We start from the raw sequence: 12,173 nt of genomic DNA on the forward strand, positions 1-12,173 counted from the left end.
AGCTACAACTTGTGTTGTGCAGCTATATAGATATGAAAATGGGTATCCAAAGTTACTGTATTTAACATGAAGCGACAAGTTTCTTCCTCTCCAACTCGTTATAAGCACCCTAGTTTTTCACTTCCAGATTCTAGATAATCAGTGCAACCAATAACCATCCCAAATGAGTGCCCAGCTCCTCCATATTAGAGACGAGGCCAAGCGAAGCAGTCCAGATTGGTTGGTCTCTGTCCAAGGCGATTTCCTTCTTTTATTCCTCAGTCCAGATTACACGATGTTAGAGGCCATTGTCAGGTGAACGAGGTGCTACTGCTACCTTGCTGAAGTGTTTATGGCAGTACTCAGCCAGCAGACAGAATCCAGCACACAGAATCTGGAAAACAAAATGAACTCCAGAAATAGTTCCGAAGCAACTCGAGAGCTTCTTGGAAGCAGAGCTGAATGAACCCTGTCAAATTTTGGCATATCCTAGATTTTAAACAATCCAAAAATATGCAACGAATAGAACAAGATGAAAATCTTAATTTTGAGACAATTTTCAATTATCAGACAGAAGCGAAATTTCATAATCCTAGTCAATTTCTCCGCTACTATGCTGATTTGAGTGACATGCTTCCAAGTTCCGAGTAGCCAATACTAGCACCACTAGAATTACACAATAGAACAAACGGTAGCAGACAATCAATGAATCAGTCGTTAGTTGGTTCTTGCTCCAGCTCCGGTCCTGGAGGCACTGATCGTCGGCTATTGCCTCGCTCAACATCGGGTCAGAGCAAAAGAAGCAGCCGCCAGCCGCTAGCTGTGCTGGCGGGTTTTTATCCCTTCTATAAAAATTTGGACCTGCAAAGAACAATTAGGTGAGGGTCTTTGTCATAAAACTGAGTACTCCGTACAAGATATACAGTCAAATATTCAAAATTACACTTAACTTGGCAACTTAATGTAACTTGTCGTTACGGCTGATGTCTCATGAATATACAGTCAATTAGGATATTTAAACGAGATGAAATCTATATTTGAATTGTACAAGGCTTCCAAAGTCACTATATCAGATGATGATTGATCCTAGATAGTATAGGCTACTGGTTTAGCAGTTTACTGACACAAAAACTGTTTACTGACACAAAAACTGTTCTCTGATTTTCAGTTGTTTTCACATATTATTTGAACGCTACTACTTCTAAGCAACTGTTATAGGTTACAAAATCATTGTGATCATCAGCTATTATTTTAGGCTTCCAAGAAGTGTCAAGTTGCTCAAAGGTGATTGATATTAGTAGTAAGATTAGTACTGCAGTTATTCTAATTTTGTCTCTATATTTAGTTGGTACTGTGTAATTCAATAAGCACAGTAAGCTATTTGCTCCAGTCACAGATGATCTTGCAGATTCCTTTAGCTCAAAGTGATTTGGATAATTTTGCACCTTGGCCTCATAACAAGTTTGGTGTTTTCACAGTGAAGTCTGCCTACAACTTTGCATGGACATCATCCTTTGCTATTTTCCGAAGCAGGAGTGGGTGTGGGATGTAGTCAGATTCAGTTTGTGAAAAAAAATACTGGAAACAGATGTGGAGTGTTAAAGCCTCAAGCAAGATGAAAATAAATTTGTGGCGTATTGCTCATGATTGCTTAGCTACCGGGCATCAATTACAGAGGAGACATATTCCTGCAAACCCCTTGTGTTGTATTGCGCATGATTGTTGCAGTCAGCACATTTTCCACTCCAAAATATCAGTACATCTCATAAAGTTACAAAACACCAATTCACAGCCAGTTCATCTCATAAAATTGGCAGCAGCAGTGGCACAATTTCTTGTTATTTAGCTGCTTTTGGAATGATGGTAATTAGAGGAGGATGACATACTTACCGGAGATGTGAAGTTGAGCCGCGGCGGCCGCCACCCACTTCTTCCTGGCTCCAGCGGCCCACACTCACCCACCGCCGCCACCGTTCATCCCCTCGCCGGCCACAACCGCCGCTCCTCCCTTCACCGGCGACAGCCGCCGCTCCTCCCCTCACCGGTTGCCTCCACCGCTTCCCTCCGTCGCGCCCACCTGCCCTCCGTCGGCCACGTCCGACGCCGCCGTCGCCGGTCCTCCCCTTGCCTGTATCGACCAACGCCGCCCTGGCTGCTCCTCTCCTCGTCGGGTGCCTCCGCTGCTTCCCTCCGTCCCCGTCCCCTCCACCCCGTGCTTTCCTCCGTCGCGGAGATTGCTGGGAGAGACACTTCATCGACGCCGCCGCCTCCGCCCCTTCACTCCGTCGCGGGGATCGCCGGGACAGGCTGGTCCGTCGCCTTCCACTCCCCTCTGATGCAGCCCCTCCCCTCCGTCGCGTGGATCGCCGGGAGAGACCCTCCGTCGACGCCACCTCCGCCGCTTCACTCCATCGCCGTACCCTCCCCTCTGTCGCGTCGCGGGGATCGCCGGTCTGTCCCGGTTCAGAGAATGAGAGAGATGAGAGACGGAGAGGTTGAGAGATACAATAGTATTTTGAGAATATGATGGCAGCTTTAAGATGTGTGCATATACTATAATTAATTATTTGTTGCTTTAAGATTTGTGTAGTCTCATCTGACAATTCGGCCGCTCAAAAGGGCGTTATTGTTTTAGAATATTCGCAAAATATATTAAAGTTCCGGTTCCACATTTTTGGTTCCGTCAGTTTGGTTCCGTCTTTTTACGACCGTCAGATTAAGGTTGTTGGACGGTTATTAAAAATGCCAACCACCCTAAAACTTGTAATATAATAATACTATGATACTATGTTATGATAGTATGCATTATGGGTAGTATCATAAACTGTATACTAGGAAATTTGCCCGTGCGTTGCATCGGAAAAAAAGATTGAACACCCTTAAAATGGCTCAAGTTTCACCGTCATCACCGACGGTAGCCGCTGTGTGCAGCTGATGACAATGCGCCCGATTGTGACCAGTCCAAAGGTGGGCGAGCTTGGCCAACACACATGACAAAATTCATTGAACCTCACTAATCAAGGAATGTTCAACGGGAAAGGAAATAATATTGCGAATACATGAAAAATAAGTTTTCTTTGCCACAATGTTAGCGCTGGATTAGGATAACACCCTCATTAGACTTAGTTGTTAAATTATTTTTTCATCCCCATGACATGATTGTATAATCACATTGTAGGTTTCTGGCATGCTATTGCTAAAGCCTATTTTATTCCAGCGTTTATAAATCTTTTTTCCCATTTTCGTATTTTATATGAAATAAAATAATACTTCCTATGTGATCTTAAAAACAAGACACTGCATATGGATAGGAGGGAGTAATATTCATTTGGTTGTATTTTAAAAAAAAGTATATCAAAATCTCCCAAAATTTCAAGAATGGTTGCATTTTTATTTTTCCCAAATATCATGTTGCTTCCTTTCTAGAGAGCAAAGAAACCCCGTGGTGCAACATTGCCTGCCTCGCTTTAATTCTGTACATATTTATTAATCAAGCGCTCGTGGTTGGTCATGCAATACACTGATACATGCACGCTGAAAGAAAGAAGAAAAGGCCCAGCTTGGGCAGCCAGACCGGCCCAAGGGCGCAAGTTGACAATGTGCCCTAGCGCACCATCGCTAGATTTTCCTCTTAGCGCCGCCAGGGCTTCGCTCGCTTCCCGTCCTCTAAGCTCTGATCCTCTCGCACGCGGGGCTGTCTCGTACTGCCCTTGGCCATCTCGTGCCCCTTCCTCGCTGGCACACCGCGAGCCTCTCGAACAGGCTAATCGAGCGAGGGTAGCGATGAACGGCGACGATCGAACCATTATTCAAGACCCGCGTGTCGAGTCGTCTCTTCTTGCAGCAAAGCCGGACGTGGCGAGTGTTGAACACATGTATTCTGTCACGCTTTATATCAGTTTTACCTAGTCATGTATTAGGGAGGTTAGTGCCTGATATTTAGGATAGCACAATGTGCGCCTCTGTACTCTTATCATGTAACCCGCTCGACATGCAATGTAATCCAACATTATCTCCGTTCTGTTTGGTATCAGAGCCTAGCGCTCCTCCCTCCTCTCCCTTCCATGGCCGACACCTCCCCTTCCTCGGCGACGGCCACCGCGCCGGCCACCAGCAGCTCCTCCTTCCCCAACCTCGACACAGACCCACACACCCCTCTTCCCCAAAACCGGTCAAACATGCCTCGTGCTCCTCCAACTCCAATCAATTTCGACGGCTTCGCCGATCATCTCCCAGTGATCCCCACCACAACCGCCCCTACGGCCCTCTCTTTCCCTCCCAAACCACACCAGCCCCCTACTCCCATCCAATTCTGGACGTTCATATCAACAACTACGTCAAGTTCCTGGTCGATTCCACCGGGGCAAATTTCTCGAAGTGGCGCCAGATCTTCAAGTTTCTGCTCACCATGTACAAGGTCCTGGACCATGTCACCGAGGGCTCCGTTCCTCGCGATCCCGATGATGGCTGGCGTGCTGTCGACATCCACATCAGCCTTTGGTTCATGGCAACCCTCAGTGACGATCTGTACCGCCTCGTACACGCCCCCGATGGTCTGGCGTGCACCACCTGGGCTCGACTCCATCGATTCTTCCTCGACAATCAGTCCACCCGGTACCTCTACCTCAGCAAAGCTCTTCGCACCACCACCCGCGGAGATATGACCATCGTGGCCTACGCCAGTCGGCTTCAATCTATCGCCGATGATCTCGACGCCGTTGGGCGCCCTGTGGACGACCAGGACCTCGCCCTGCAATTCGTTGATGGGCTCGGGCGCCGGTACAAGCTCCAGGCAGAGATTTTGAAGACCGCCATGCCTTCCTTCGCCGATGCCACGGTGCGCAGGTCTACGCCGCACACCACTCCGGTCCGGCTGGCACCACCGGTGGGAGCGGCGGTGGACATGGAGGCCAGCAGCCTCTGGTTCCAGGGGTCAGCCCGAATTATCGGGGGAAGAATCCCATCCCCGGTTTTGTCCACGGTCGCGGGCAAGGAGGCCAGCAGCAGCACCACCAGGGCGGGCGCGGTCGTGGCTCCCAGAGCCACCCCTCGACGGGCGCTCGCGACTACGGGGGGCGCGGCGGCGGCCACGCCTCGCAGCAGCAGCCCTGGCTGGGCTATTTTGCCCTCGTGGGTGCACCCTTCCCTCCCGCTCGCCCCTCCTGGATGCCTCCGAACGCCGCCGGCGTGCTTGGCCCTCGGCCAGGCCCGCACTCCCATGCATACCCCGTTATGTATTCGGGGCACACGCCGATGACTCCCTATTCCGGACCACCACCGTCTGCCCCGCCATACAGCTTCGACCACGCCGCCATGATCCACGCAGCCATGAGCAACGGCCAGCACCAGCAGCAGCCTGAATGAATCGTGGACTCCGGAGCCTCGTCCCACGTCACCGGTAAGACATGTAACTTGACCTCTTTGCACTCCAACTTAGGCAGTAATTATCGGTACATTATTGTTGGCAATGGGTCAAAACTTCCTATTCTTGTTGTAGGATCTGTCCAGATATCATCCCTTCCTCTACTTCTTCAAAATGTCCTTGTCTCACCTCACATAGTTAAAAATTTAATATCCGTCCGCCAATTTACTCGTGATAATTTTGTCTCCATTGAATTTGATCCGTTTGGTTTTTCCGTGAAGGACCTAGCAACCAGGACACTTCTTTTTCGCTCCAATAGTGACGGTGATCTCTACCCATTCTTCGGCACCAAGACACCTCCACACGCCACCTACATCGCCACCACCGGAGACCTATGGCATCAGAGGCTCGGACACCCCAACAAATCATCATTGTCGCAGTTTACCATTAGATTTTCTTTCCACATGTAATAATATAGCCGCTAGGAGCTCTCCTCTATGCGAGGCCTGTCAGTTTGGTCGCCAACCACGCCTCCCCTTCCCTACCTCCACATCACGCACTTCTGCTGCCTTCCAACTTATTCATTGCGACTTATGGACATCGCCCGTTGTTAGTTTCTCCGGCTACAAATACTACTTGGTTGTACAAGATGATTTTACTCATTATTCATGGACCTTCCCTTTGAGAAATAAATCGGATACATGCTCCACCATTCAGCGGTTCTTTCAGTTTGTTCTCACTCAATTTCATGTCACTATTCCGTGCATGCAGTGTGATAATGGTGGTGAATTCCTCACTAGTGTCCTTGGTGAATTCTTCGCAAACCATGGTGTCTCCTTCCGCCTATCCTGCCCCCACACCTCTCCCCAAAATGGCAAAGCCGAACGCCTTCTTCGTACCACAAATGATATCATTCGTACACTCCTCATTCACGCCAAACTCCCCCTCCCTTCTGGGCCGAAGGGCTCCACACAGCCACCCATCTGCTCAACCTCCGTCCCTCTCGCGCCATCTCGCATAACACACCTCACTTCCTCCTTTACGGTGTTCATCCGGATTATGCTCATCTTCGCGTTTTCGGGTGTTTGTGCTACCCCAATCTCTACGCCACCACGGATCACAAGCTCTCCCCCCGTTCCACCCGGTGCGTCTTCCTCGGTTAACCTCGTGAGCACAAGGGGTACATATTCCTAGACTAGCAATCCCGCAAAATTATTGTTTCTCGGCATGTTATTTTTTGTGAGAACACATTCCCTTATTTTTCTGCTGATTGCAGCTCGCCAGCCACAGCAAATCCGGCTCCAGACCCGCCAGATGCCATCTCCTCCGGGATCCGCACCAGATCCTCCTCGTACGCGCTAGGCATCGTGCCAGCCAATCCGGCTCCTCCACCTACGCCCGCTGGCCCCGCTGCTCCACTTGCCACGCGCACCACCCGGCCCACCACTTCCCCCGGCCAACCAACCACGAACCCGCCCGTAATCATCACACAACCACCCCTGCACCAATCCCCGATAGCCTGGCCCACCACCAGCCCCGCGGCCCTATCCCCGCTCGCCTCCCACACGAGCGCATCCGCCTCGCGTCCCACGTCGCATGCGCTGTCCCCCCTGGCGCTAATCCCACGCCCGCCTCGCCTGCCGTGCTGCCCACAGCCCGCGTTCCCCAGCCGCAGCTCCACCAACCCAACTCCATACCGATCCAGCCACCCGCAAATCAACACACGATGCTTACCAGGGGGAAGTCTGTGTATTTCATGCCTAATTTTTTTTTCTATGCAAAGGATTGGGCCACTCGTTGCAATTATTATTATTGCATTTTATTTACTCGCACTTTATTTATATGCAATACCAAATACCCCTGCAAACTTGTAGTATCCAGCAAGGTTTTATCTTGAAAAGAAAGTCTTGCGTAGAAATTATCAATGATGATATTACCAGGAAGCTCATGAATGGGGCATTTGAGCATTAAAGACCTCAATCTCCCCCATGCTTGGGCAATACTCTCTCCATCATGAGGCCAGAAATTATATATGCGGTTTCGGTCTTTGTGAATTTCACTTGGAGGATAGAATTTAGAATAAAATAGAGGCACAATATCCTTCCAATCAAGAGAATTCTCATTCTTCAGCAATTTATACCAATGCGCCGCTTTACCAGACAGCAATATAGAGAATAGTTTCTTCCTAACTTCATCCATAGAAATACCTGCACACTTGAATAACCCGCATAATTCATGTAAAAACAGTAAATGATCTCCAGGATGGACAGTTCCATCCCCTTCATAGCGGTTATCCACAACGCGTTCAATAATTTTCATAGGTATTTTATATGGAATCACTTTCTCACCTGGCGCCTCATCCACTACCTTTGCAGTAGTAGTAGATTTTCCAAATAGTAATTAAGATAAATCTAACCACAGCCTTAAACTCTGAGATCCTGCTATCCCTCATGCATCGATATACCAACGGGGGTTCAGGTTGCTGTCACTCCGGCAACCCCACAATTAGCAAACGAATACAAGATGCATTCCCTAGGCCCATAAAGGTGAAGTATCATGTAGTCGACGTTCACATGACACCACTAGAAGAATAACACCACAACTTAAATATGAAACCATTAAATATTACTCAACATAGTTCACTACTAACATTTAGACTTCACCCATGTCCTGAAGAACTAAACAAAATACTCACAAGACATCATATGGAACATGATCAGAGGTGATATGATGATGAATAACAATCTGAACATAAACCTTGATTCAATGGTTTCACTCAATAGCATCAATAACAAGGAGTAATCAACACCGGGAGAGTTTCCCCTATGAAATAATCAAGATTCAACCCTAGATGTTACAGCGGAGACGAGGTGCAGCGGTGGAGATGACGGTGTCGGTGGTTGATACGTCTCCGACGTATCGATAATTTCTTATGTTTCATGCCACATTATTGATGATATCTACATGTTTTATGCATACTTTATGTCATATTTATGCATTTTCCGGCACTAACCTATTAACGAGATGCCGAAGAGTCAGTTGCTGTTTTCTGCTGTTTTTGGTTTCAGAAATCCTAGTAAGGAAATATTCTCGGAATTGGACGAAATCAACGCCCAGGGGCCTATTTTTGCACGAAGCTTCCAGAAGACCGAAGGAGTCACGAAGTGGGGCCACGAGGTGGTGACACACCAGGGCGGCGCGGCCTGGCCCTTGGTCGCGCCGGCCTGTCGTGTGGGGCCCTCGTGTGGCCCCCTGACCTATCTCCTCCGCCTACTTAAAGCATTCGTCGCGAAACCCCCGGTACCGAGAGCCACGATACGGAAAACCTTCCAGAGACGCCGCCGCCGCCAATCCCATCTCGGGGGATTCAGGAGATCGTCTCCGGCACCCTGCCGGAGAGGGGAATCATCTCCCGGAGGACTCTTCACCGCCATGGTCGCCTCCGGAGTGATGAGTGAGTAGTTCACCCCTGGACTATGGGTCCATAGCAGTAGCTAGATGGTCGTCTTCTCCTAATTGTGCTTCATTGTCGGGTCTTGTGAGCTGCCTAACATGATCAAGATCATCTATCTGTAATGCTATATGTTGTGTTTGTTGGGATCCGATGGATAGAGAATACTATGTTATGTTGATTATCAATCTATTATCTATGTGCTGTTTATGATCTTTCATGCTCTCCGTTATTAGTAGGGGCTCTGGCCAAGTTTTTTGCTAGTAACTCCAAGAGGGAGTATTTATGCTCGATAGTGGGTTCATGCCTCCATTAAATCTGGGACAGTGACAGAAAGTTCTAAGGTTGTGGATGTGCTGTTGCCACTAGGGATAAAACATCGATGCTATGTCCAAGGATGTAGTTGTTGATTACATTACGCACCATACTTAATGCAATTGTCTGTTGTTTGCAACTTAATACTGGAAGGGGTTCGGATGATAACCTGAAGGTGGACTTTTTAGGCATAGATGCATGCTGGATAGCGGTCTATGTACTTTGTCGGTATGCCCAATTAAATCTCACTATACTCATCATATCATGTATGTGCATGGTCATGCCCTCTTTATTTGTCAATTGCCCAACTGTAATTTGTTCACCCAACATGCTTATTCTTATCGGAGAGACGCCTCTAGTGAACTGTGGACCCCGGTCCATTCTTTTAATCGAATACAATCTACTACAATACTTGTTCTACTGTTTTCTGCAAACAATCATCATCCACACTATACATCTAATCCTTTGTTACAGCAAGCCGGTGAGATTGACAACCTCACTATCACGTTGGGGCAAAGTAATTTGGTTGTGTTGTGCAGGTTCCACGTTGGCGCCGGAATCCCTGGTGTTGCGCCGCACTACATCTCGCCGCCATCAACCTTCAACGTGCTTCTTGACTCCTACTGGTTCGATAAACCTTGGTTTCTAACTGAGGGAAACTTAATGCTGTACGCATCACACCTTCCACTTGGGGTTCCCAACGGTCGCGTGCTGTACGCGTGTCAAGCTAAATTTCTGGTGCCGTTGTCGGGGAGATCAAGACACGCTGCAAGGGGAGTCTCCACTTCCAATCTCTTTACTTTGTTTTTGTCTTGCTTTATTTTATTTACTTTCTTTGTTTGCTGCACTAAATCAAAAACACAAAAAAATTAGTTGCTAGTTTTACTTTACTTACTGTCTTGTTTGCACTCTATATCAAAAACACAAAAAAATTAGTTACTTGCATTTACTTTATCTAGTTTGCTTTATTTACTGTTGCTAAAATGGGTACTCCTGAAAATACTAAGTTGTGTGACTTCACAACCACAAATAATAATGATTTCTTATGCACACCTATTGCTCCACCTGCTACCACAGCAGAATTCTTTGAAATTAAACACCTTTCTTGAATCTTGTTATGAGAGAGCAATTTTCTGGTGTTAGTTCTGATGATGCTGCTGCCCATCTCAACAATTTTATTGAATTATGTGAAATGCAAAAGTATAAGGATGTAGATGGTGACATTATAAAATTAAAATTGTTTCCTTTTTCATTAAGAGGAAGAGCTAAAGATTGGTTGCTATCTCTGCCTAAGAATAGTATTGATTCATGGACTAAATGCAAGGATGCTTTTATTGGTAGATATTATCCCCGTGCTAAAATTATATCTTTGAGAAGTAGCATAATGAATTTTAAACAATTGGATAATGAGCATGTTGCACAAGCTTGGGAAAGAATGAAATCTTTGGTTAAAAATTGCCCAACCCATGGACTGACTACTTGGATGATCATCCAAACCTTTTATGCAGGACTGAATTTTTCTTCGCGGAACCTATTGGATTCAGCTGCTGGAGGTACCTTTATGTCCATCACTCTAGGCGAAGCAACAAAGCTTCTTGATAATATGATGATTAATTACTCTGAATGGCACACGGAAAGAGCTCCACAAGGTAAGAAGGTAAATTCTGTCGAAGAAACCTCTTCCTTGAGTGATAAGATTGATGCTATTATGTCTATGCTTGTGAATGGTAGGACTAATGTTGATCCTAATAATGTTTCGTTAGCTTCATTGGTTGCTCAAGAAGAACATGTTGATGTAAACTTCATTAAAAATAATAATTTCAACAACAATGCTTATCGGAACAATTCTAGTAACAACTATAGGCCATATCCTTATAATAATGGTAACGGTTATGGTAATTCTTATGGGAATTCTTACAACAATAATAGGAATCCACCCCCTGGACTTGAAGCTATGCTTAAAGAATTTATTAGTACACAAACTGCTTTTAACAAATCTGTTGAAGAAAAGCTTGGGAAAATTGATATACTTGCTTCTAAAGTCGATAGTCTTGCTGCTGATGTTGATCTTTTGAAATCGAAAGTTATGCCTAATGAAAATCATAATAATAAAATTGTTACTACAGCAAATGCCATCCAAGTTAGAATTAATGAGAATATAAGATTGATGGCCGAATTGCGTGCTAGGTGGCAAAAAGAAGAAAATGCTAAAGAAGATAATATAGCTAAAGTTTGGACTATTACCACCACTAGTAATGCTAATGCTCCACATGTTGCTGCTATAGGGATACGTTGCATAGAAAACAAAAAATTTCCTACCGCGAACACGCAATCCAAGCCAAGATGCAATCTAGAAGACGGTAGCAACGAGGGGATTATCGAGTCTCACCCTTGAAGAGATTCCAAAGCCTACAAGATGAGGCTCTTGTTGCTGCGGTAGACGTTCACTTGCCGCTTGCAAAAGCGCGTAGAAGATCTTGATCACGGCGCCACGAACGGGCAGCACCTCCGTACTCGGTCACACGTTCGGTTGTTGATGAAGACGACGTCCACCTCCCCGTTCCAGCGGGCAGCGAAAGTAGTAGCTCCTCTTGAATCTGACAGCACGATGGCGTGGTGTCGGTGGTGGTGGAGAATCCCGGTGGAGCTTCGCTAAGCGTGCGGGGAAGAAGGAGTAGTGGGGCGGCTAGGGTTTGGGGAGAGGGGGGCGTCGGCCATCTAGTGGTGCGGCCACCTTGTGGTTGTTTGGGTGGCCGGCCCCCTCCCCTTGGCCCTCATTATATAGGTGGAACACCCAAGAGTTGGTCTACAAGTCTTCGAATAAGACCCCAAACCAAAACCTTCCATATCACATGAAACCTACCCAAGATAGGACTCCCACTAGAGGTGGGATTCCCACCCTTCCTTGGGAGGGGGTGGCCGGCCCCCTTAGGGGAGTCCACTTGGGACTCCTCCCCCTTAGGGTTGGCCGGCCATGGGAGGTGGAGTCCCTCCGGGACTCCGCCTTCCTTAGTGGTTTCTTCCGGACTTTTCTAGAACCTTCTAGAACCTTCCATAGAACCTTCC

General features: G+C 47.1%; 1 long non-coding RNA gene across 1 annotated transcript; it reads right to left on the reverse strand.

Moving 5' to 3' along the window:
• Positions 1-514: 514 nt before the first annotated feature.
• On the reverse strand, positions 515-2,473 carry LOC127293058 (uncharacterized). The gene is made up of 2 exons (XR_007845572.1): positions 1,870-2,473; positions 515-840 (listed from the first exon to the last, which is right to left on the reverse strand). It is a non-coding gene; the product is annotated as an uncharacterized lncRNA (long non-coding RNA).
• Between the last annotated feature and the right edge of the window lie 9,700 nt (positions 2,474-12,173).

Source organism: Lolium perenne, chromosome 4 (genome assembly GCF_019359855.2).
Source record: "Lolium perenne isolate Kyuss_39 chromosome 4, Kyuss_2.0, whole genome shotgun sequence".
NCBI lineage: Eukaryota > Viridiplantae > Streptophyta > Magnoliopsida > Poales > Poaceae > Lolium > Lolium perenne.